The sequence below is a fragment of the Cervus canadensis genome, chromosome 9, assembly GCF_019320065.1.
Source record: "Cervus canadensis isolate Bull #8, Minnesota chromosome 9, ASM1932006v1, whole genome shotgun sequence".
Taxonomy (NCBI): domain Eukaryota; kingdom Metazoa; phylum Chordata; class Mammalia; order Artiodactyla; family Cervidae; genus Cervus; species Cervus canadensis.
The window spans coordinates 40,131,837-40,157,006 of record NC_057394.1 but is presented as its reverse complement, the minus strand read 5'-3'; positions in this window follow the sequence as shown (position 1 = coordinate 40,157,006).

The following is a 25,170-nucleotide window of genomic DNA, read 5'->3' as shown; positions in this document are numbered from 1 at the left end:
ATCTGGCTAGTGTGGCAAAGTCATGGTCTTGCCTAAAAAGATTAAAGAAGAGACAAACATCGATTGCTGGATCCATTGACCAACAGCATCTTCATTGCCTAAAGTTTGACAGAAGTTCAGAACCTCAGGCTTCAGCACAGACTTACTGCATTTGAGCAGAATCCCCAGGGTATTTGTATATACAGTACTGTTTGAGAAGCACAGGACTAAACTCACTTTATGGATTTCTGCCTTTGTGAAAAAACAAAACAGGTTTTAAACAGGCCACTCTGTAGTTCATGTGAATGCCCGGCTGGGTTAAAGTCCGATCCTTGATTAGGAGCATCAAAGGTAATGAATTCCCCAGGTGGTCCCAAGATGGTCCTCCCAGGATTTTGCATTGCGAACAGGAGGGCTCTATCAGGCAATGAGGAGAGCCCTTCTAAAGAAAGTAGTAATTCTTTTTATGTTGCAGAGAGCTTCACCAAGTAGGAAACAGGAGCCCATTCTTATTAAGAAGTGATCTTACTGACTTCTGTTAGTGAAACTCTTTTTGCTGTGCTACAGTTCTAAGTAACTTGGGTTTCATCCCAGTGTGTCTCCAGTGTTTGCGTGCAGGCTGCAGACACTGAACCAGGCAATCATGTCGCCTCTTCCTTCTAAAAACAGTTTTGAAATATAACAAAATTCACTTTTTCTCAGCGCGATGACTGTGGAAGAAAGTTGTAGGATTCAGTTCTAGAATAACTGCACAGACCAACCTGGCTGAACTTGTTTTGTTTAAGAGCTGATCAAATCTGTATCATCGTACAAACTTTTCTGCTTGCTTGGCCTTGTTTTAAAAACAATACCTTCAAGCTGTTGGGACTAAATCCAATATTACACAACACAAAGGTTAACCTTTTAGAAAATATTGCTCAGTAGAAACATGAACAGTGGAATTAGTCTTCCAACACTAAGCATTTTCATCCTGAAGAATTGCTCAATAATTTTTCTGTAGTAGTCATAATTTTAATTAAAACATTTTAATCAGCATGTGCTCAGAGACAGAGGTAGAAAGCAATTCTAAACAAATCTGAAAGAGAATAGGTATTAAAGTTCCATGGAAGGTACAGTTCAAGGGTGTTGTTTCATGGTTTATTGAGATAAAAAAACATTGCAAAAGTAAAGACAAGAAGACAATAGTTTTGGCCTTTTGACTTAGAAAATTTTCTAGACCAAGGCTTTACTTTGTAAGGTAATAATATGAATAGCGTTTGTCATTGCCAGCAGTTGCTCTTTAAATGTTTCTGAAAGGGAAGAATTTTTTTTTAATGAGAAATCCTTACAGAGGAACTAATAATTTCACTTAATATAATTTCTAGACATACTAAAAATAAATTATGCTCATAAAACATATTTTAGTCCTATGGTTATCTGATTAAAAAAAAAACTACACAAAAAAGATGATTTTAGAAACAACTTTTGAATTGACCATATATTTCATTTCTTTAAAAATCTCTGTGTATAAAAATGAGGCCCCCAAATGGCCCGGTAATAAAGCAAAGAGGCTAAGATTCCAGACTTTCTTATCAAATAAAACTGGTTTGCCTGACTCTTTTCAATCCTATGGACTGTAGCCTGCCAGGCTCCATCTGTCCATGGGATTCTCCAGGCAAGAATACTGGAGTGGGTTGTCATGCCCTCCTCCAGGGGATCTTCCAACCCAGGGATCGAATCTGTGTCTCTTATGTCTCCTGCACTGGCAGGCAGGTTCTTTACCACTAGCGCCACCTGGGAAGCCCAAAACTGGCTTGAGTTCTCACTAAACCTCTTGCTAGCTGTATGACGCTGGGAAAATTACCAAACCACTCTGTGCATCACTGATCTCATTTAAAAAACAGAGTTAAAGAGAGATTAACACTAAGATATACATAGCACAGGGCTCGGCTGATGGCTCAGTGGTAAAGAATCCCCTTGCAATGCAGGAGATCTTCTGCAATGCAGGAGGCAGGGGTTGGATTCCTGGGTTGGAAAGATCCCCTGGAGAAGGAAATGGCAACCCACTCCAGTATTCTTACCTGGAGAATCCCATGGACAGAGGAGCCTGTCAGGCTACAATCCATGGGGTTCCAAGAATCTGACACAATTGAGCCACTAAACCACCAGCAGCAGCAGCATATATAACACAACGGGACTGTTTTCGTAGATTTAATGAGGAAATTATAACGAGCTTGGTCAAATGACAGTAAATGATCAGTGTTATCTTACTAATGTTTACTATTATTTTGATCACTTAGAATATATAATATAACAGACAAAAAAGGTAGGATTCTTAAAGTACATGAAAAGGCTAATTAATAAGTATCTTTTAATAAATGCCATATTCTAGTTTTTTAATGGAGATGCTATGTAATAAAGCAATTTATTTTAAACCTATGCAAAAAAACCCCACTATTTTTCATAAAAAACAGAAAAGCTATCTTATGTGCTTAATAAAAGACTTTAAGCTGAAATAGGATTTAACAACTTAATTGTATTCACTGTAGTTATATTGGCTGCTGCTTCTAAGTTGCTTCAGTCATGTCCAACTCTTTGCTATCCAATTGACCATAGCCTGCCAGGCTCCTCTGTCCATGAGATTCTATACAAGAATACTGGAGTGGATTGCTATGCCTTCCTCCAGGGGATCTTCCTGATCCAGGGATCAAACTCTCATCTCATATCTCCTGCATTGGCAGGGAGGTTCTTTACCACTAGCGCCACCTGGGAAGCCCATAGTTATATTTAAGTTAATATAAGTCAAGAATTTTATTTATGAAAATGAGGTACTCAATTAAAATAAAAATATATTGATAATTAATATATTTTCAACACTTCCTATGAGCCAGATACAGATTACATAGGTTAACACAATTAATCTTCACAAAGATCTTATGTGATAGTCACTAATTTTTCAGATAAGCAAATTGAGTAGCAGGAAGCTTGCCTAAGTTCTCACAGCTAAAAGGTAATGGGACAGTTTTCATGCCAAGTATCCTGGCTCTAGAGCTTGTTCTTACATATCATGCTGTGTGACTGGACTAACACAGATTAGCAATCAGACATACTTATGGAGCAATCAATTACAAAGGACTAACCACCCCCCCAAATATATATCCAAATATTGAATTAAATTGACATATTTGCTCTAATTTCTAGTTAAAATACATAAAATTTGATTTTTCTTTTCTTTTTTTTTTTTGATTTCTGATTTTAGTTTTGGTTATAGTTTGCATTATCCTATCCCATTTCTGCATGCATCCTACCCTTTTAGTAACATTTCTCAGTTTCAAATCTCATCGTTAGTTAGTGATGCTCTGTTATCCAAGAATGACAACATGGGCTGACACCCATTTGCTTCTCCATGCCTTATCCTTGCTCCCCAGCCTGGCCTCTGAGGTTTCTTTCCTAATATGTTGCTATGAGTTGAATTGTGTTCCTTCAAAATATCTCTTGAAGTCCTACTTCCAGCACCTCAGAATGTGATCTTATTTGGAAATAGAGTCTTTGCAGATATAATTAGTTAAGATGGGGGTCTAAGAATTCTGCACCCAACTACAGTGTTTTCCACACCCCTCCAATAATTCTCCAGACACAACTGGGTGTTCTCCAGCTCAACTCAATTCTGATAGTATCTATCCTGAGATAGCATCATATCCCATAGGTTAAGGGTTCAGTCCCACAAGACTGCTCCTTCCCAACATACACACACACTTTAGACCCCAATCAAAACTCCAGGATGTCACCTGTGCTTCTGACCAATAACTTTCAGATCAGAGGTTCCTATAATCCCCTCCTTGGGTCTGTTAATTTGCCATAGTGGCTTAAAGAACTCAGGGAAAGATTTTACTTACTGGATTACCAGTATGTTATAAAAGGGTGTAACACAAACAGCCAGATGGATGAGATGCACAGGGCAAGGTATGGGAGAGGGTGTGAAGCTTCTATGTCCTCTCCAGCCGCACCATGCTCCCCAAACCTGCCAATGTTCACCAGCCCATAGGCTCTCCAAGTCCTGTCTTTTGGGGGTTTTATGGAGGTTTCACTGCATAGTCATGATTGATTAAATCAATAGCCATTGGTGACTGATTCAATCTGCAGCCCCTTTCTCCACCCTGGAAGTTGGGCAGTGGGACTGAAAGTTCCAGCCCTCTGATTACAAGGTTGGGTCTTTTTGCAACTGGCATCCATCCTTAGGTGTGGTCCAAAAGTCACCTCATTCACATAACAAAAGGCTTTAAAAATCTTTTTTAACATGGGGAATTCCAAGGGTCTCAGTAGCTCTGCCAGAGTAGGGATCAAACACCAAATATATATTTCCTAGTATAAATCATGATAGCACAGGTCATACTGAAAATAGAATGGGCCTTTAATCCAGTATGACTGGTGTCCTTATAAAACCAGGAAATTTGACCTCAGACACAGACACACAGAAAGCCATATGATGATAGAGGCAGAGATTGAAGTGATGCAGGCACAAACCAAGGAAAGCCAAGGATTGCCATCCAGGAGCAGAAGCTAGAAGAGGCAGGGAAAGATCCTACCTCAACTCTCATGTTGCACAGACACCTGGATTTTTGACTTCTAGTCTCCACAACTGTGAGAAAACGTATTTCTATTGTTTTACACCATCCAGTTTGTGGTAGTACTTTATTATGATAGCCTTAGGAAACTAAGACAAATATCCCCAAGGTTCTTTTGCTCTTGTTTTAGTATTCCTCCCACTCCAAACTCTGATATCTCTTTCTTTTGAATCTGGGATATCAGAACCCTCCAAATAGAAAATTAACTAATTTGCAAGTTAGCATGAGAAGGTAGAAGGTGATTTAAATATAATGCTCTTCCTTACCAGGTAACATAGCTCATTTCAGTGGTGTCTTTTGGGGAGAATGTTTACTCATGTGTCCTCTAATCTAAAGAAGCAGGTTTGAGGTCAAGAATCTCTACTGCAAACAATCTGTCGGCAAAGGAGGAGATGCAGGTTTGATCCCTGGGTCAGGAAGATGAGCCTAGAGAAGGGACTAGCAACCCACTCCAGTATTCTTGCCTGGAGAATCCCATGGACAGAGGAGCCTGGAGGTCTACAGTCCATGTGGGTGCAAAGAGTTGGACATGACTGACTAAAACTTTAATGTCAAGAATCTTTGGCTGGGTAGGAGAGAGGCCAGTAGAAGAAGAAGCAGAGAGGGAAATGTCTTGGAACTAATCCCTGACCCTTTTTCTTCTAGCATTGTTCTTTAAAGTTCACGTGATCCATTTTTAATATTCTTCCTTGGTCACCGTTTTGGTTAGTAAGGATCTGGGATGAATCTCCAATGTCTTACATTGTTGCAGAGCCTGGATTATAGTCTTTCTCTACACCTCTTTCCCCAACATCATCTTCAGTACACACATAGATGATATTTCCAGCACCGGTACCTCACTTTTCCTTCATCTCCTTAATTTTAGCCACCCTCACTTCTATTCTGTGGTGATTTTCACTAGGCAAGACCATCATCTTGACATTATCATCATTCAGAACCTTTTCTAAAATCTCGCATCTTAAAATAATCTCTTCCTTGAACTCTCAAAATCCCTGTTGTTGGTTTCTTTAAGTGCTTTTTCATCCTGATCTCAATCCCTCCAAGCACTTCCTAGAGTCTTAGAGATCATCACCCTTTTCCACAGTCTGCTTTCCTCTCCTTCACTGACTCATGGCCAATCTTTTACGAGGCTGTTAACCTTTCTTCCTAACGCCCTCTTTCCCTTATCTTTTTTATTTAATTGGAGGATAATTGCTTCACAATATTGTATTAGTTTTTGGTGTACAATAACTTGAATCAGCTTAAAATGGACTATCACTCAGCCATAAAAAGGACTGAAATCAGGCCATTTGTAGTGATGTGGATGAACCTAGAGTCTGTCATACAGAATATAGTAAGTCATAAAGATAAAAATAAATGTCATATATTAACACACATATGTGGAATCCCTTATCATTTCTATTGCCGTCCGCCTTGTTGGACCACAATACTGTTTTTCTGTCCATGCTTTCAGGCAGTTGATGACTTCAGGAGAAAGCTGGTCTATTATTTCTTAATAAACTTAGGCTTATTCAATTGAAACTGAGTCCTCATGCTGAGCATTCCTTTACAGCGTGGCTTGATTCCTAGTCATGTGCCCTATGGGATCTGAGAAATTTTTAGAATTGTGCTTGAAGCCTAAAAACCAGTGCACTTGACCTCATGTATACATGTATGAGGTATCTTGTGTACCTCATCTTTTGATCCAAAGAGACTCAATTTTCCTGTTTATTTTCTGTTAAAGACTCCTAAAAATTAGTCATAGGACATAAATACATGCTGATTCACACACAGAGTGAAATGGACTCTGTGAGGAAGTATGGACCCTTTATCTTAGTTCAGAGTTGTTGACTACAGCCCAAAGTGATGAAACTGAAAGAGGACTATAATGAATATTTCCAAGAAATTTATTTTAAGCTTTTTTTTTTTCCACGCAAACATGCTTTTTAAAAATTCTGAAAGACAATAAAGGAAGTGAAATAAGACAGAATAATACCACCTACAGTTCTTGAAACTCCCCTGCTGCACTTATGTCCAAGACAGCTGGTCTTCTATCTCGTGGGCAGCCATCACACTGATGGACACAAGTTAGGAAATTAAAAACTACATTGTGGAGCCCTTGTGTTGGGCGTGACACACCTTTTACCAGAACTTGTCTGCTTAGTAATTAATAGAGCCATGTTTATTTATCTATCTATTTATTTATTTTACTACAATATTGTTTTACAGATCTGGCAGCCAGAGACAGCACCTGGAATCTTACCTCATTTTCCTAGGATCCAGCCTCCACAGCTGTCCTTAATTTTTCTTGGATTAAAAAAACATTGAATAGTTCTCCCAGTGCTTTTTAAAAATCACTATATACTATTTTATGGTAAAACAAGTTGGGTGTACTGAGAGTTGGTATGATGACTAGAAAAGAGAACTTTTTTTCCCCTGTCTTATGTGTTTCAAATACTTTGGAAGGAAGGAGGGAAAAATAATTAGCTAATATTCTTCAAATTAGAACTGGTGGGGGGACAGCAGAAAGTGAACTCATTGTTAATTCTAGAATAAAATGCATAGTCATTAAAATTGAAAACTCCAAGAAAAGATTCAAGTACCATATAGATTATGAGACAATCTATAAATGGGAGGATACAGTATCTAATCACACATGGAAATAACGCCTTCCAAGAGTTATAAAATATTAGGTGCTTGTCTTCCTTTACAACTTCTTGCCTGATATAGAATGACTTTCTTAATTCCTAATCTAGGCATTTCATTAAGGTATTCTGTCATTGAGAGGCCAAGAATGAAAATTTTAAGCTATTAAATCCATTTTGGAATGCCAAATATATATTTTAAATGTATATATCTTTTGCTCTGTTTCTTGTTTTTTGTTTTTGCCTTTGAGGATCTTGTTTTCTTCAGGTGTGAATGAAAATTGGTTTGATTATGATGGTTGTAAATAATTATGGTTGTCACGTATTAATTGTTTACTTACACCAGGCCCTCCATGAAATACATTACATACATCGATCATCTAATTCTCCAGCAAGTTGATGAGGGGGTAATGTTAGTTTCTCCTTTAACAGATGAATGAACCAAGTCTTAGGCTAAATTTCCAAAGATAATTAGCCAGCTAGTGTTTTTGAACCCACAAAGCCTATCTCTGGAGCCCATACTCTCAACAATGATGTTCTCTGACTCCTTGTATGTAGAGACAAAGCTAAAGAATGAGTTTGGATTATGTAATGGATCCAGTTTTATGTACACATGACCAAACAACTGATTTACTTAATATTTTTCCCCAGCTGAATTGATGGCACTTTTCACACAACTGTTTCTTACAAACCTACTAGATCCTACGCATACAACAACTTCTCTCTCTCTTTTAATCTTCTTTTTGGGTGTTTTCTTTGAAATGCTAATTTAGAATATTCACAAACTTAACTTTTAATTTCTCTTCAAAATGTCTGACCTGATAGTTGAGTTCCAAGTGTGTTAGTCCCTCAGCCGTGTCCGACTCTTTGCAACCCCATGGACTGTAGCCCATCAGACTCCTCTGTCCATGGGATTCTCCAGGCAAGGATACTGTAATGGGTTGTCATTTCCTTCTCCAAGGGACCCAGGGATCCAGTGACCCCTGATTCAGGGATCGAACCCGGGTCTCCTGCACTGCAGGCAGATTCTTTACTGCTTGAGCCATTAGGCTGAGTTCTAAAATCACTATGCAAGTCTAAATGTTAAGCCAACATTTGACCGGGGGGAGACTCTGAAGATGTAGGAAGGGATATATTTTTCAGTCTCCTAGCTTTGCAAATAAACAGTCGTTTTAATCATGCACTTTTATTAGTCTACTGGTTCGACAGTATTCTGCTGAGAGAGCAGAATGTGAGAGAAACTTCTAGTTTTGAATCATCAATGAAGATCTTTGACTGCTATCAGGTTTCCCTAGAGCAGGTAGATCTGTCTTCTAGTTAATTTTCTCTTTACCGTTGTGCTGACTCTTCAAAATGCTCTACAATTTACATGCCTTTTGTGTTTATCTGAATGTTTCCAGACTACAGCCATCAGCATCCTGTATTTCCTAAATGCCTGTCACAAGAAATTTTACGACTCTTACAACCTCTCAGGTGAAAAAGTTTTCTGAAGCATTGAAAATTCAACTAAATTGTGGCTTTCTGATTCCTATTTTACCTAAAGCTTGTCTTTCTTTGGAAAGTGGTTTGAGTACAGTTTATTTCATTCTGTTCAATAATGCTTAGACAGATGCTACGAAATCCACTTTGCACCTATCAGAGAAGATGGTAGTCAGTAGTCCAATACGCACTGGCTAAATAAATTAATATAGGGAGACTCTGGCACTTGACGAATATAACATGGTAAAGATGATATTTACAATCACTGAAATTTGGACTATATTTTAGTGTAAATATCACAAGTGGAATTTGGTGACTTGCTTTTAAAACAATGTGACTGAAATTTATCTTTAGTCTTCATGGTACAATAATGATACTTCAAGACTAAGGTCTTAAATTTTTACACAAACTTAAAGTAATCATATCCTGGATGTTTGCTATTTTTGGCTGGTATAATATTTCCCAATTATCAGTAGAATATTTTCCCATGTAATTTCATCATCTTTGTCACATTTACCCCTATGCTTAGAAAAAGTAATTAGTGGTTAATGAAAACAATTGGCTCATTAAGAAAGGAGAAATTCCCTCCAAGGGAGTTTTAGGAAACATGGAGAGATTTTTAAGTCTATCGAATTCACACACTTGCCTTATTTTCGACTTCCTGTGTAATTCATTTTTGACAATAAGACATTCTCGCTGCTACATAAAGGGCAGAGAGTGGGGCTGGGTGGGAAGAAAGGATGTAGAAGGAATAATTCACATATGAAATGTAGAGAAACTTCATAGCAGAAGTGGTTGCGTACCAAGTATAACAGTGGTTGGAAAATCGTATAGAAGGAAGCACAGCATTTTCTAAGACATCATGTATAATATAACATATTGTCATGTCATCATTATGACATCATAATGTCATTATTATGACAGTAACAAAAACTCGCTTTCCTATATGTTAAAATTATTTTTTTTTTATGGTACTTGTATTAGTTTGCTTGGAGCTCCCTAGCAAAGTACTATATTATGGGTGACTTAAGCAAGAGGAATTAATTTTCCCACAATTCTGGAGACTAGAAGCTCAAGATGAAGATGTCAGCAGGGTTGGTGGCTTCTGAGAGTATTCTCCTTGGCTTGTAGAAAGCCATCTTTTCCCTATGCTTCACAGGTCTTCCCTCTGTCTTCATTTCCTATAAGGTTACTGGTCATATCAGATTAAGGTCCACCCTAACTGACCTTATTTAACCTTAGTTACCTCTTTAAAAAAGAAAAAAAGAAAAAGAAAGAAAGAAAAAATCAAAATGGACAAACACTCTGAAAAAAATTCAGCAGTTTCTAAGCCAAACATATAGTTATAAAATGATACAGCAATTCTACCCCTAGAAATTTCTCCAGGATAAATAAAAATTTATGATCACATAAAAACCTTAAAGAAAAAACTTATCTATCCAAATGCAGTCACATTTTAAGGTACTGAGGACTAGGATTCAACATGCAGATTTGGATTGATACAATTCAACCCATAATGGTATTTAAGTATTTATATTAATTTTGTATACAGATTTTTACTTGTAAAGCCTGTTCTCATCACTCATTTTTCCTTCATATGTCATATTTCAGTAAACATGACATGTTAAATTCATCTTGGTTTCATAGAAAATCCATTTTATACATAACAGATGTGTGATCATAAGGAGAACTATTTGTTAGATTACAGCTTCAATTATATGTTAGATATCTGACATATTTTCCCAGATCTATTTTAAGTATTTAATTTACTTTTATATGTTTAAGCTAAATGTTTCTCTTAAGCCCTCAAAAATTAATGCTAGCTAATCATACATATATTTATTTCAGCATATTGGTATCAACTAGTTTTTATATCCTAAAATAAGGTGCTTAATAAATACCCAGTGAACTTTCAAAATGAAACTTTAGAGAACTCCCTCCAATTCTAGGAAAAACCTGAACATGTTCAAAAACTTATTAGAATATTGATAGAGTGGACCTCTGTGAGGTTTCCCTGGTGGCTCAGATGGTAAAGAATTTGCCTGCAATGTAGGAGACCCTAGTTCCATCCCTAGGTTGGGAAAATCCCCTGGAGAAGGAATTGGCAACCCTCTGGACCTCTGTGAAAGTTGTCTTCATGTGACCATGTAATGGTACTTAGGCTTTTTTGGTTCTCTGGAGACAAATTGATGAGCATATTTTAACCTTTTTGATTAATTTTACATACGCATTAAAAATCAATTTTTAAAAACTTTTTGAACTTTTTATTTTGTATTATGACATAGCCAACTAACAATGTTGTGACAATTTCAGTGAAGAGCAAAGGGACTCAGCCATATATATACATGTATCCATTTTCCCCCAAGTCCCCCTCCCATCCAGGCTGCCACATAACATTGAGCAGGTTCCATGTGCTATACAATAGGTCCTTGTTGGTTATCCATTTTAAATATAGCAGTGTGTGTATATGACTTTCCCAAACCCTAACTGTCCCTTCCCCCCAGCAACTATATGCTCATAAAATCAACTTTTAATAAATTTATTTTTCATTTATTAATAATGAAATTTTGACATGTAATAGTAAACATCTTAAACTGTGTAACTTACAAAAAGTAAACGTCAATGCTACTTTTTTTAACATGTTGTCTTTTTTTCTCCAGTATAGCATTCAAGCATTTTATTCATTGTTGTATCCAAAAATACTTAAACTCAAAAAAAAAAAACCACATAAAAAGTTTATTTGTAAAGTTGCACATTTTACAGATTCTGGGGAGATAATCAATTGTTTCCAGTAGGTCCTGAGAAATTTCTGTGCAAAGCTTGCTATCCAAAACACCTCTTCTTTTCTGATTAATTTTTAGCTCTTCCATAAAAAAAAGTGTTTATAAAACATTAATGGGCAATTTAACTTCAGTTTCCAGAGAGAGATTTCTGCTGCATCAGGTCTTCTATTTGCCACGATACAGAATTCCCCTTCCCAATACTTGTACTTATTTCCCAGTAGATCCTACCATCTGCTATTGATGCCTGTCTGAAGTAGGAAATTCCTCCTCCAGCAATTCTTGTTCAAGTATTACTCTTTAATACTACCACCTTCCCAGCTAACAAATTGTTCCTGTATATTTGTACCCCAAAGTCAAATCTGCACATAACTATCTTCAAAGGTATTTAATGACCAAGTGCCTTTTAATCTATTGAACCCAAAAGCAAAAAGGAAGAAAGAGTATTAAAAGTTTCAAAACTCGAAAGAAGAAAGCCACCTAGGATTTTACATATCACACATTTCTTAAATGGCCAAAACCAGTTTTTTTTTTTTACCATAATATCCTTTAGGAATGTGTATTGTGTCTATGCAAATATACATAATTTGATCTCTAGGGACTTCACGGTGCTTATATTGAATTTTTTTATTATCTCATTTCTATGTACCCTTAAGTGATATTATGCATTTAAAAATCCTCAATAGGGAAGCTGTATATTTTTTTCATTTTAATGAAATGGGATTTGTCAGGCGACCTTCATTTTTGTGAAGGCAGTAAAGGGAAAACTATCATTCCAGGAACTACAAGAAAGGCTTGCTATCTTAACTGATAATCTGTGGATGTTTACACAGACAATAGGACAGATATCAACTATATAATTAAAAAACAATGTTTTTATTTTTCATTATATGTGGAAAATAGTATGCATCCAGAGATACATCTTTGCAGGCATAGTGTGAAAATTCCATAAAAATGCATGTTACTAGTTTTGGATGAGATAAAAAGGCATCAAATTGCATCAACTAAAATAACCAAGTAAATATTTTAAAAGGTCAAATCTATTTTGCTATTAGAAATAAAGAAATAATACTGCTATGGCCTGAATGGTTGTGTGTAAACTCTAAATTCATATGTTGAAATCCTAACGCCCAAGAAGATGGAATTAGGAGGTGGGGCCTTTGGTGGGTGATTTGGTCATGAGGATAGAGAGCAAGTTGCCCCTTTACTTCCATCAAGAAGTAAAGTTGTGAGGCTGCAGCTCAGAAGGCCTTTGCTGGAACCCCACTGTGCTGGTTCCCTGATTTCAGACTTCCAGAACAGTGGGAAAGAAGTTTCTGTTGGTCATAAGCCACCCAGGCTGTGATGTTTTGTTATAGCAGCTCAAATGAATAAAGACAAACACTAACCATGTATGCATAAGTATCCTCTTACGTGTATATGTATACATAACCATATATGTTTATGTATTCCCTTCATGGGTCACAACCTTGTCATGGCGAAGGGACAGACATAATGAAGCTATGAGCCATGCCTGGCAGAGTTACCCAAGACAGATGAGTCATAGTGGAGAGTTCTGACAAAACGTGGTCCAGTAAAGGAGAGAATGACAAACCACTCCAGAATTCTTGCTGCAAGAACCCCATGAGCAGTATGAAAAGGCAAAAAGATATTACACTGGAAGATGAGTCCCCCAGGTAAGAAGGTGTCCAGTATGCTACTAGGGCTGAGCCAAAGTGAAAACGATGCCCAGTTGTGGATGTGTCTGGTGCTGAAAGCAAAGTCTGATGCTATAAAGAATAATATTGCATAGGAACCTAGAATGCTAAGTCCATGAAACAAGGTAAGTTGGATGTGGACAAGCAGGAGATGGCAAGAGTGAGCATTGACATCTTAGCAATCAATGAACTAAAATAGACGATAATGGGGGAATTTAATTCAGATGACCATGATATCTACTACTGTGGGCAAGAATCCCTTAGAAGAAATGCAGTAGCCCTCATAGTCAACAAAAGAGTCTGAAATGCAGTACTTGAGTGCACTCTCAAAATGACAAAATGATCTCGGTTTGTTTCCAAGGTAAACCATTCAACATCACAGTAATCCAAGTCTATGCCCCAACTGCAAATGCTAAAGAAGCTGAACTTGACCGGTTCTGTGAAGAGCCACAAGATCTTCTAGAACTAACACCAAAAATAGGTGTACTTTTCATCCTAGGGGATTAGAATGCAAAAATAGGAAGTCAAGAGATACCTGGAGTAGCAGGCAAGTTTGACCTTGGAGTACAAAATGAAACAGGGCAAAGGCTAACAGAGTTTTGTCAAGAGAACTTATTGGTTATAGCAAATGCTCTTTTCCAACAACACAAGAGAGAACATTACACATGAACATCACCAGATGGCCAATATAAAAATCAGATTGATTATATTCTTTGCTGATGAAGACAGAAAAGTTCTTTACAGTCAGCAAAAGCAAGTCCAACCTGGAGTTGACTGTGGCTCAGATCATGAGCTCCTTATTGCAAAATTCAGACTTAAATTGAAGAAAGTAGGGAAAACTACTAGATCATTCAGATATGACTTAAATCAGATTCCTTATAATTATACAGTGGAGGTGATGAATAGATTCCAAGGATTATATCTGGTAGAAATGGTGCCTGAAGAAGTATGGATGGAAGTTCATAACATTGTACAGGAGGCAGTGACCAAAACAGAAAATGCAAGAAGGCAGAGTAGTTGTTGGTGACTGTGTGGATCACAACAAACTATGGAAAATTGTTAAAGAGATGGGAATAAATACCAGACCACCTTACCTGCCTCTTGAGAAACTTCTATGCAGGTCAAGAAGCAACAGTTAGAATCAGACATGGAACAACAGACTAGTTCAAAATTGGGAATGGAACATGTCAAGGTTGTATATGTTCGCCCTGATTATTTAGCTTATATGCAGAGTACATCATGCAAAATGCCAGAATGGATGAATCACAAGCGGGAATCAAGATTGCAGGGAGAAGTATCAATAATCTCAGATAGACAGAAGATACTACCCTAATGGCAGGAAGTAAAGAACAACTAAAGAGCCTCTTGATGAAGGTGGCTTAAAACTCAATGTTCAAAAAACTAAGATCATGACATCTGGTCCCATCACTTCATGGCAAATAAATGGGGATGAAAAGGAAACAGTGGGAGATTTTATTTTCTTGGGCTCCAGAATCAAGGTGGGTGGTGAGTGAAGCCATGAAATTATTAGATGCTTTCTCCTTGGAAGAAAAGCTATGACAAAACTATACAGCATTTTAAAAAGCAGAGATGTCACTTTCCCTATAAAAGTCCATACAGTCAAAGCTATGTTTTTTCCACTAGTCACATACAGATGTGAGAGTCGAACCATAAAGAAGGCTGAGCACCGAAGAATTGATGCTTTCAAATTGGGGTACTGGAGAAGACTCTTGAGAGTCCCTTGGACTGCAAGGAGATCAAGCCAATAAATCCTAAAGAAAATCAACCCTGAATACTCATTGAAAGGGGTGCTGTTGAAGCTGAAGCTTCAACACTTTGGCCACCTGATACAAAGAGCCAGCTCGTTGGAAAAGACTCTGATTCTGGGAAAGACCAAAGGCAAAAGAAGAGCAGGGAGCAGAGGATGAGATGGTTTGAAAGTATCACCGACTCAGTGGACATGAATTTGAGCAAACTCCAGGAGATAGTGAGGAACAAGGAAACCCGCTGTCCTTGGGGTCACAAAGAGTTGAATATGACTTAGTAACTAAATAATAACAACTACCATATAGATATCAGTTATCAATTGTTCTAATAATGCTTAATAACAATTCCAAAACTTCAGTGATAATGCAAAATAAATGTTGTTGTTTGGATATCTGGAATCAAATGGGAGTTTATTAGGCTTACTTAACCTTGCCTAATTTGCTCATGTCTTTGGAGATCCTTTGGCTGTTTGCTTATTTAAGCTGGTTTTAGGAGTTTGGGATACCAAATTCTGCTTTATGTTTTTCCCATCTTTCAGCAGGTATATCTTGAGATGAGAGTAGAACCAAAGAGGAGAAGAGGAAACACAAGGTTTTTCAGCCTAGTTCAATACTGGTACCCTTTTATTTCTGCAAATTCAATTGCTCAAAACAGCTGGCATGGCATAGCCCAGAACCTGAGGACAGTAGAAGATTACATTTTAAGTTTACATGGCAAAAGGTGTTAGTACAAGGAAGATTGGAGAACTGGTGAATTTTTTCTGTCTACCAAAATATGAAAGAATGTTCACAGAGTTTCTGAAAGCATTTCTGGTTGAATAACCTCTTGGCATTTCAGCTACAGCAGAATTGGAAACTTGGAATTATGTAAATACAAAGTTTGTAAAGGATGGTGAAACATAGTCAGAATGGCTATTATCAAAAATACAATAAACAAGTTTTGGCGAGGATGTGGACAGAAGAGAATGCTAGTGTGCTATTGGTGGGAATAAGTTGGTTGAGCAACTATGGAAAACAGTATGGAGGTTCCTCAAAAAATTAAAACTAGAACTACCATACCATCCAGCATTTTTACTACTAAGTATATAGTCAAAGGAAACAAAAGCACTAACTTGAAAAGATACGTGCATTCCAATGTTCACTGCAGTATTATTTGCAACAGAGAAGACATAGAGGCAACCTAAGTACCTATCAACAGATGAATGGATAAAGATGACGTGACATATATGTATGTACGTGTATACATATATACATATGGAATATTACTCAGCTCTTAAAAAAAAGAATGAAATCTTACCATTTGTGACAACAAGCATAGTCCTATAGGGTATTATTTTAAGTAAAATAAGTCAGGCAGAGAAAGACAAATACCATATATTTTCACTTATATGTGGAATCTGAAAAACAAATGAACAAACATAACAGAAATAGTCATAGACTGAGAACAAACAGGTGGTTGCCAGAGGGAAGGAGACTGGGGGGGATTAAAAAAAAAAAAGATGGTGCAAACATGATTACAAAACAGATTACATTGCAGAAATAATCAGTTGCTTCCTAATATCCATTCTTTCCTTAAAAACAGAAACATAGCAATTTTTTTTCAGCAAAACAATTACAATACCTAAAAGAAATTCATACCAAGAAACATCATACTCAACCTTTTGATAACTAAAAACAAAGAAAATAATCTAGAAGGAAATTGAAAGAGAGAGGGGACACTATTTATAGGGGAAAAGTAATCAGAACACAGTGGATATCTTATCAGAACCCTTGGAGACCAGAGGGCAGTGACACAACATTTTTTAACTATCAGAAGAAAAAAGCTATGGCTCAGAATAGTATATCCAGAAAAAAAAATTTCTTCCGAAATTAAGGGAAAATAATATTGAATCTTTTTTTTTTTTCTTGAGCATATAGAGATCTATATTAGTTCTGAAAAGTGATAAATACCCTATAATTGGAAAATTCCTTGTTACAAATTAATTAAATCTTGAAGAAAGTCAGAAATGCTTAAATATGACATTTTAAGTATAAACTCAACAGAGATAAAAGTTACCTAATAGAGAAAAAGGCAATGAGGAAGCCTTCCAGGCTTGGCCTTAGTGCTCAGTTCAGTTCAGTTCAGATGTTCAGCCATGTCTGACTCTTTGTGACCCCCATGGACTACAGCATGCAAGGCTTCCCTGTCCATCACCAACTCCCAGAATCTGCTCAAACTCATATCCATCCAGTTGGTGATGCCATCCAGCCATCTCATCCTCTGTCATTCCCTTCTGCTCCTGCCTTCAATCTTTCCCAGCATCGGAATCTTTTTCAATGAATCAGTTCTTCCCATCAGGTGGCCAAAGTATTGGAGCTTCTGCTTCAGCATCAGTCCTTCCAAGAATATTCAGGACTGATTTCCTTTAGGATGGACTGGTTGGATCTCCTTGTTGTCCACAGGACTCTCAAGAGAGTTTTCTCCAACACCACAGTTCAAAAGCATCAATTCTTCGGCACTCAGCTTTCTTTATAGTCCAACTCTCACATCCATACATGACTACTGGAAAAACCATAGCTTTGACTAGATGGACCTTTGTCAGTAAAGTAATGTCTCTGCATTTTAATATGTTGTCTAGTTTGGTCATAACTTTTCCTCCAAGGAACAAGCATCTTTTAATTTCATGGCTCTAATCACCATCTGCAGTGATTTTGGTTGGAATCTAGCTATTATTATACTTCCCTCTTTAAAAATTGCTCCTCAAATTAGTATATCATAGATTTGAAATTCTGTAGCAACATCCCTTCTTTAATGTCATCCAGCATTTTTGACCTGAAAACTCTTTTTTCAATTAATACTGAGACCTCAGATTAAGCTGTTCAAGGCTGACCCTACTGAGGGCTGGTTTCTGAAAGAAGTTGACCCAGAGGCAATCAAACCCAGCTAAGGGCAAGGATTAGATTTTAGCTCTCTATATCCATCATACCAGGGAAGGGTGGCTGATTGAAATCATCAACAAAGATGCGACTCCTGTCATGACTGGACTCTTCCCACAGCTGGAAACATTGGGTTAGAATTTCAGGCACTTAATTAAGCCAGGAGAGGGACTAGAAAGTCCCCTTCCCGAACCCCACCAAACACTGAGGTAGTAAGAAAGGGCCAAGCTAAGGTTTCTCCATATCCTGTTTCTTACCCCAGTTCCTGGTCTTGTCAGGCTGGGTAGAGCTTCCTCAATTAAATAACCTAAGAGGTCAGCTTTCACTTTCATGCATTTTTCGTGCTGACCCAAAATGCCATGAACAGTTAAGGGGTATCTATTTCTTTGTGTTCCTGAGACAGCTCAGATGGACAAATGAACAAGTTCTTTAACATTTTCCAGAAAAACATATTTCCTATGTATATAAACCCTTCTGTAGAATAGAAAAATAGTTAAATCCTCTTGTTTCATTTTCAAAGATGAGACTTTCCTAGGTTTTCTTTTTTCGTCATCCTGCAGTGCACTACCCTGACCCTCAATCTAGCAAATCACTTGGCAAACTTCTACCTTTCATTCTCATAAAGTTCCTGTTCATTCCCTAAATCACTTTCCCTAAGAAATTCTTGATATCCAGGATGAGTTTTTCTTTCCTCATCTCCATGTTATATTTTTCTTTTGTACCTAGCATTTCTTCAACTGATAATTCTGTCGACAAAATCCTGGCTCTCTCTGCACCAATACCAAACAGAAATATGAAGACAAGAGTTGTGGAGAAGAAAAGAGTGGCTTTATTACTTTACCAGGCAAAGGGGGAACATAGTACATTAGCACCTCAAGAACAGTGCCCCCTTCCCTGGTGAATAAGGAGAGGTTATATAGTCAAGCAAGAGGTCATTATAGTGGTAAAGAACTGCCTGCCAATGCAAGAAATGTAAGAAACATGGGGTTTGATCCCTGGGTCAGGAAGATTCCCTGCAGTAAGTAGTGGCTACCCAGTCCAGTATTCTTGTCTGGAGAATTCCATGGACAGTAGAGACTGGTGGGCTACTGTTCATGGGGCCACAAATAGTAGGAAGTGACTTATAGTCAAGTGAAGCATATAGTCAGGCAGGGGTAAGTGATAAGGATCAAGGCAGTAACAGTCTTGTCGTCTTCTTTCTTCTGCAAAGTTTCAGAAGGGTGGGGTTGCTGACATGATCAGGGTGTGCGCAGGGTCTCAGGTGGCCTGTCTCCTAATCTTGATGAGCCTCTCTGGCTCTAGTGGTTTCACTGCCTCAGGTTTTTTGATTGCTGCTTTTCCTTTGATTAGCAACTGTTCTGCTCTTTGGAAATCAGAGAAAGTCACGGAGGCTGGAACATTGTCTGCAAGAACTTCGAGGGCAAAAAGGCCTCTGTGCCCAGGAGGCCCACAGGGCTCTGCTCAGCATCAATTCAATGTTATTCCCAGACTTAGCAACTTCTGACATTACAAATGTTAGTCTAGTAAATGAATGTAAATGCATGAGGTCACTTAGTTAATCTTATAGATCTAGGATGTCACAGCTTCCAAATATACCTAAACGTATCAAAAGATTAGACCAGCATATAAGGAAGCTTGAATTCAGGAAAAATGGCAGTATTTACCAAAACAAAATATAACACAAAAACAGTATACATTTGAAATAAAAGTACTTTCTAAAAGATTATGAGCAACTGCTGGGAATCAGATTCAGAAGCTTGAAGACCAGCTTGCTTGTGTCCAGGTTACCCTTTTAGAGTCCACTGAGCATTTTGTCTCTTATCTGGCTGGGCTTTCTTCTCATGAGTCTGTAGAAAGTAATGAAATATAATACCTGTTTCTCTGAGTCCCTTGAACTTCTCCAGGAAAATTAACCAAGACAAAGCCCTTCAGAGAAAGAGATTCCAATGTATTTTTAAAACAATCTTTTCACTTGATAGTAAAAAAGGTGTTTTTTTAAAGCTTAATGTAAATTCCACTTGCAACTACACCTGTCATCTATCAATATAAAGAAAGGCACAAGCTAAGTCTTACAATGCATAAATCCTAGGATATTTATAAAACTAAGTAAGTAACAGTGAGAAGCCAAAGGCACAGCCCTGTTATTAAATGGCCCATCTTACCTTCACAGCCAACATCAGTGCAGAGTGAGGCAAGTAGGTTGACTTTGGAAGGGCTTTAATTCTTGGGGCAATCACCCATCAAAGTTTTCTGCTTTGTGAGTGATACAATCAGAACTTGTTACACCAGACAAAGCTTGCTTTGTATCCTAAGCTTGGGGGCATACCTTTTAGCCCACAGAAAAGAATTTATCAGTTCCCTCCCACTCAATGTTGAGAGCTGCCATGAAGACCCTGTGCCCAGAACCTGCCTTGAGTAGTTCCATATCCACACTTCGTCTGATGAAGTACATAATCAGTCTACTATTTTTCAGCTAAGCTACTCCTTCTGCAAACACTCATCTTTTTTTTTAATATTGAAAATTTTTATGGTTCAAACATTTAACAGAGTTAACAGTCAAAAATAAAGGAGAGCAATCAATTGTTCCAACCGCATTTCACATTAAATCTGTACACTCATCTAAACATTCCCAACCACTTTGGAACTGCGGCCCACCGTGATTTCAGCATTTGGGGGTCTTCTTTTTGTGATACTTGCTCTCCCACAAGTGATATGTAGGGAGATATATATTCTTCAGTCAATGTATTTTCAGAAAACATAATATAGCAGCAATTTTGATTTTATGACTTGGAAAATTATTAATAAAGTATAATATAAATTTGTAGTATATGAAAAATAAGGAAACCAATAAAAGCCACACTTTAGAGATTTATACAAGAAATGTTGTAATTTTTAATAAAAGGCAAGCAGAGTCAGCAAAAAATGCCCTGGGAAGAAATACTTTAATCTTGTACACAAAATTATAGATCACGACTTCTTTTACCTTTATAAGATAATGGATCCAGACATTAAAAAGTTTTCTGGATAGATCCTCTGGAAGGACTGGGTTGACAAACATGAATACTAAAGCTGACACCATGATAGCAAGTTTTGAAGAAGTAACTGGTCACTAGCCAAATAAGGCTGGTGTTGTACTAAGAGATATTCAAATCTTCCCTCAATAGAAAATTATTTTCTTCTCATAGAAATTTGCATGTTGATTTGAAAATACAGTGAGATGATTTCAATTGAATGAACTATGCTTTTCTTGGAACTATGCTTTTTCTTGAAAGTTTCATTTCTGCTTTAAAAAATTATATACTCTCTTTGCCCAGAGATAGATCCACGTACCTATGGACACCTTATCTTTGACAAAGGAGGCAAGATACAGTGGAAAAAAGACAACCTCTTTAACAAGTGGTGCTGGGAAAACTGGTCAACCACTTGTAAAAGAATGAAACTAGAACACTTTCTAACACCATACACAAAAATAGACTCAAAATGGATTAAAGATCTAAATGTAAGACCAGAAACTATAAAACTCCTAGAGGAGAACATAGGCAAAACACTCTCTGACATGAATCACAGCAGGATCCTCTATGAGCCACCTCCCAGAATACTGGAAATAAAAGCAAAAATAAATAAATGGGACCTAATGAAACTTAAAAGCTTTTGCACAACAAAGGAAACTATAAGCAAGGTGAAAAGACAGCCCTCAGATTGGGAGAAAATAATAGCAAATGAAGAAACAGACAAAGGATTAATCTCAAAAATATACAAGCAACTCCTGCAGCTCAATTCCAGAAAAATAAATGACCCAATCAAAAAATGGGCCAAAGATCTAAACAGACATTTCTCCAAAGAAGACATACAGATGGCTAACAAACACATGAAAAGATGCTCAACATCACTCATTATTCGAGAAATGCAAATCAAAACCACAATGAAGTACCATTACACGCCAGTCAGGATGGCTGCTATCCAAAAGTCTACAAGCAATAAATGCTGGAGAGGGTGTGGAGAAAAGGGAACCCTCTTACACTGTTGGTGGGAATGCAAACTAGTACAGCTGCTATGGAGAACAGTGTGGAGATTTCTTAAAAAACTGGAAATAGAACTGCCATATGACCCAGCAATCCCACTCCTGGGCATACACACTGAGGAAACCAGATCTGAAAGAGACATGTGTACCCCAATGTTCATCACAGCACTGTTTATAATAGCCAGGACATGGAAGCAACCGAGATGTCCATCAGCAGACGAATGGATAAGGAAGCTGTGGTACATATACACCATGGAATATTACTCAGCTGTTAAAAAGAATTCATTTGAATCAGTTCTAATGAGATGGATGAAACTGGAGCCCATTATATAGAGTGAAGTAAGCCAGAAAGATAAAGACCAATACAATATACTAACACATATATATGGAATTTTAAAAAATGATAACGATAACCCTATATGCAAAACAGAAAAAGAGACACAGATATACAGAACAGACTTTTGGACTCTGTAGGAGAAGGTGAGGGTGGGATGTTTTTAGAGAACAGCATTGAAACAAGTATACTATCAAGGGTGAAACATCACCAGCCCAGGTTGGATGCATGAGACAAGTGCTCAGGGCTGGTGCACTGGGAAGACCCAGAGGGATGGGATGGAGAGGGAGGCGGGAGGGGGGATCGGGATGGGGAACACATGTAAATCAATGGCTGATTCATGTTAATGTATGGCAAAAACCACTACAATATTGTGAAGTAATTAGCCTCCAACTAATAAAAATAAATGGAAAAAAAAAGAAAAAAAAATTATATACTCTCTTGAACCTAAATTTGAAACACAATGGCCCTTAATTTGACAGGCTGCCATTTCAAATCCAGGTCTTTTTCAAAGGAAAGATTGCTTTGCTTTGTTCACCTTATGTCTCCACGTTCTTTGATTATTTCAATAGACTATCCCCTGGTGGCTCAGACTATAAAGAATCTGTCTGCAATGCAGGTGACCTGGGTTGGGAAGATCCCCTGGAGAAGGGAACGGCCACCCACTTCAGTATTCTGGTCTGGAGAATTTCACAGAAAGAGGAAGAGCCTGGAAGGTTACAGTCCATGGGGTCGCAAAGAGTCGGACACAACTGAATGACTTTCACTTTCACTTTCATAACTTACTTACTTAAAAAAAATCCTAATTGCTATCAGTTGTATGAGCTGACTTTTAAAAGAAGCAATCAGGAGATATAAGACTGGTGACACATAAGAACTTGTTTAAGTATATATAAAATTATTATTAAGCATTTAATAATCTTTTAGTTTTAGGGATTAGACACATATTCAAAGTACTTAAAGAGTTGTGCATGTTTTCTTAAGTAATAAGATGTACTGGACCCTTAATGTGTGCTCCAAAGTAAACTGGTGTGAAGAAACACTCATTTTTTGTGCACATGATTTTAGGAGTCTGGAATTGGAGCAGAAAACTATAGGAATGACTCATTCCTACCTCTTGATGATTAGGGCCTCAGATGGGGAGGAACAAATGAAGAAGTTGGCCATGTCTAAGAAACATTGTATCAAAATTAGACAGGCAATGAAGACTTCATTCAAGACTACTGCAATAAGATATTCATATATTCAGGACTATTTATTTATACCTTTATTCAAGATTATTGCAAGATCAAATTGCCAACTTCCACTGGATCTTGCAGAAAGCAAGGGAATTCCAGAAAAACACCTATTTCTGCTTCATTGACTATGCTAAAGCCTTTGACTTTGTGGGTTGCAACACACTGGAAAATTCTTAAAGAGATGGGAATACCAGACGACATTATCTGCCTCCTGAGAAACCGCTATGTGGGTGAAGAAGCAATAGTTAGAGCTAGACATGGAGCAATGACTGTTTCCAAATTGGGAATGGAGTATGTCAAGGCTGTATATTGTAGCTCTGCTTATTTAATTTCTATACCAAGTACATCATGTGAAATGCCTGGCTGGATGACTATCAACAACTTCAAATATGCAGATAACGTCACTCCAATGGCAGAAAGTTGCTTCAGCTCATGGAGTCGAAAAGAGAGACAGAAAGGAGTGACTGAACAACAGACTGCAATAAGGGAAAGAAATTGGACTTAACTTCACTGAAAGGTGAGGGGTGGGGAGTTTAAACACCAAAGTGAGCTAGTAAATGTACTGGATAACGTTAAAGTGGAGGCTAGTCAATGTGATTGTCTATCTGTGATTGCTAAATTAGAAGATTATCCTCCCCACAACAGTTCACAGTTCAGTCGCTCAGTCATGTCTGTCTCTTTGTGACGCCATGGACTGCAGCACGCCAGGCTTCCCTGTCCATCACCAACTCCCGGAATGAATTGTTGCTCAAAGTCATGTCCCATCTCCGCTGAGTCGGTGATGCGATCGAACCATCTCATCCTCTGTCGTCCCCTTCTCCCGCCTTCAATCTTTTCCAGCATCAGGGTCTTTTCCAATGAGTCAACTCTTCACATCAGGTGGCCAAAGTATAAGAGTTTCAGCTTCAGCATCAGTCCTTCCAGTGAATATTCAGGACTGTATTCCTTTAGGATGGACTGGTTGGATCTCCTTGCAGTCCAAGGGACTCTAAGAGTCTTCTCCAACACCACAGTTCAAAGGTATCAATTCTTCAGCACTCGGCTTTTTTTATAGTCCAACTCTCACATCCATACATGACCACTGGAAAAACCATAGCTTTGACTAGAAGGATCTTTGTCAGCAAAGTAATGCCTCTGTTTTTTAATATGCTGTCAAGGTTGGTCATAGCTTTTCTTCCAAGGAGCAAGTATCTTTTAATTTCATGGCTGGGGTCACCATCTGCAGTGATTTTGGAGCCCAAGAAAATAAAGTCTCTTACTGTTTCCATTGTTTCCCAATCTATTTGTCATGAAATGATGGAACCAGACGCCATGATCTTACTTTTCTGAATGTTGAGTTTGAAACCAACTTTTTCACTCTCCTCTTTCACTTTCATCAAGACGCTCTTTAGTTCTTCTTCACTTTCTGCCATAAGGATGGTGTCATCTGTGTATCTAAGGTTATTGATATTTTTCCCGGCAATCTTAATTCCAGCTTGTGCTTCATCCAGTCTGGCATTTCACATGATGTAGTCTACATATAAGTTAAATAAGCAGGCTGACAATATATAACCTTGACATACAACTTTCCTGATTTGGAAATAGTTTGTTGTTCCATGTCTGGTTCTAACTGTTGCTTCTTGACCTGCATACAGATTTCTCAGGAGGCAGGTCAGGTGGTCTGGTATTCCCATCTCTTTCAGAATTTTCCACTGTTTGTTGTGATCCACACAAAGTCTTTGGCTTAGTCAAT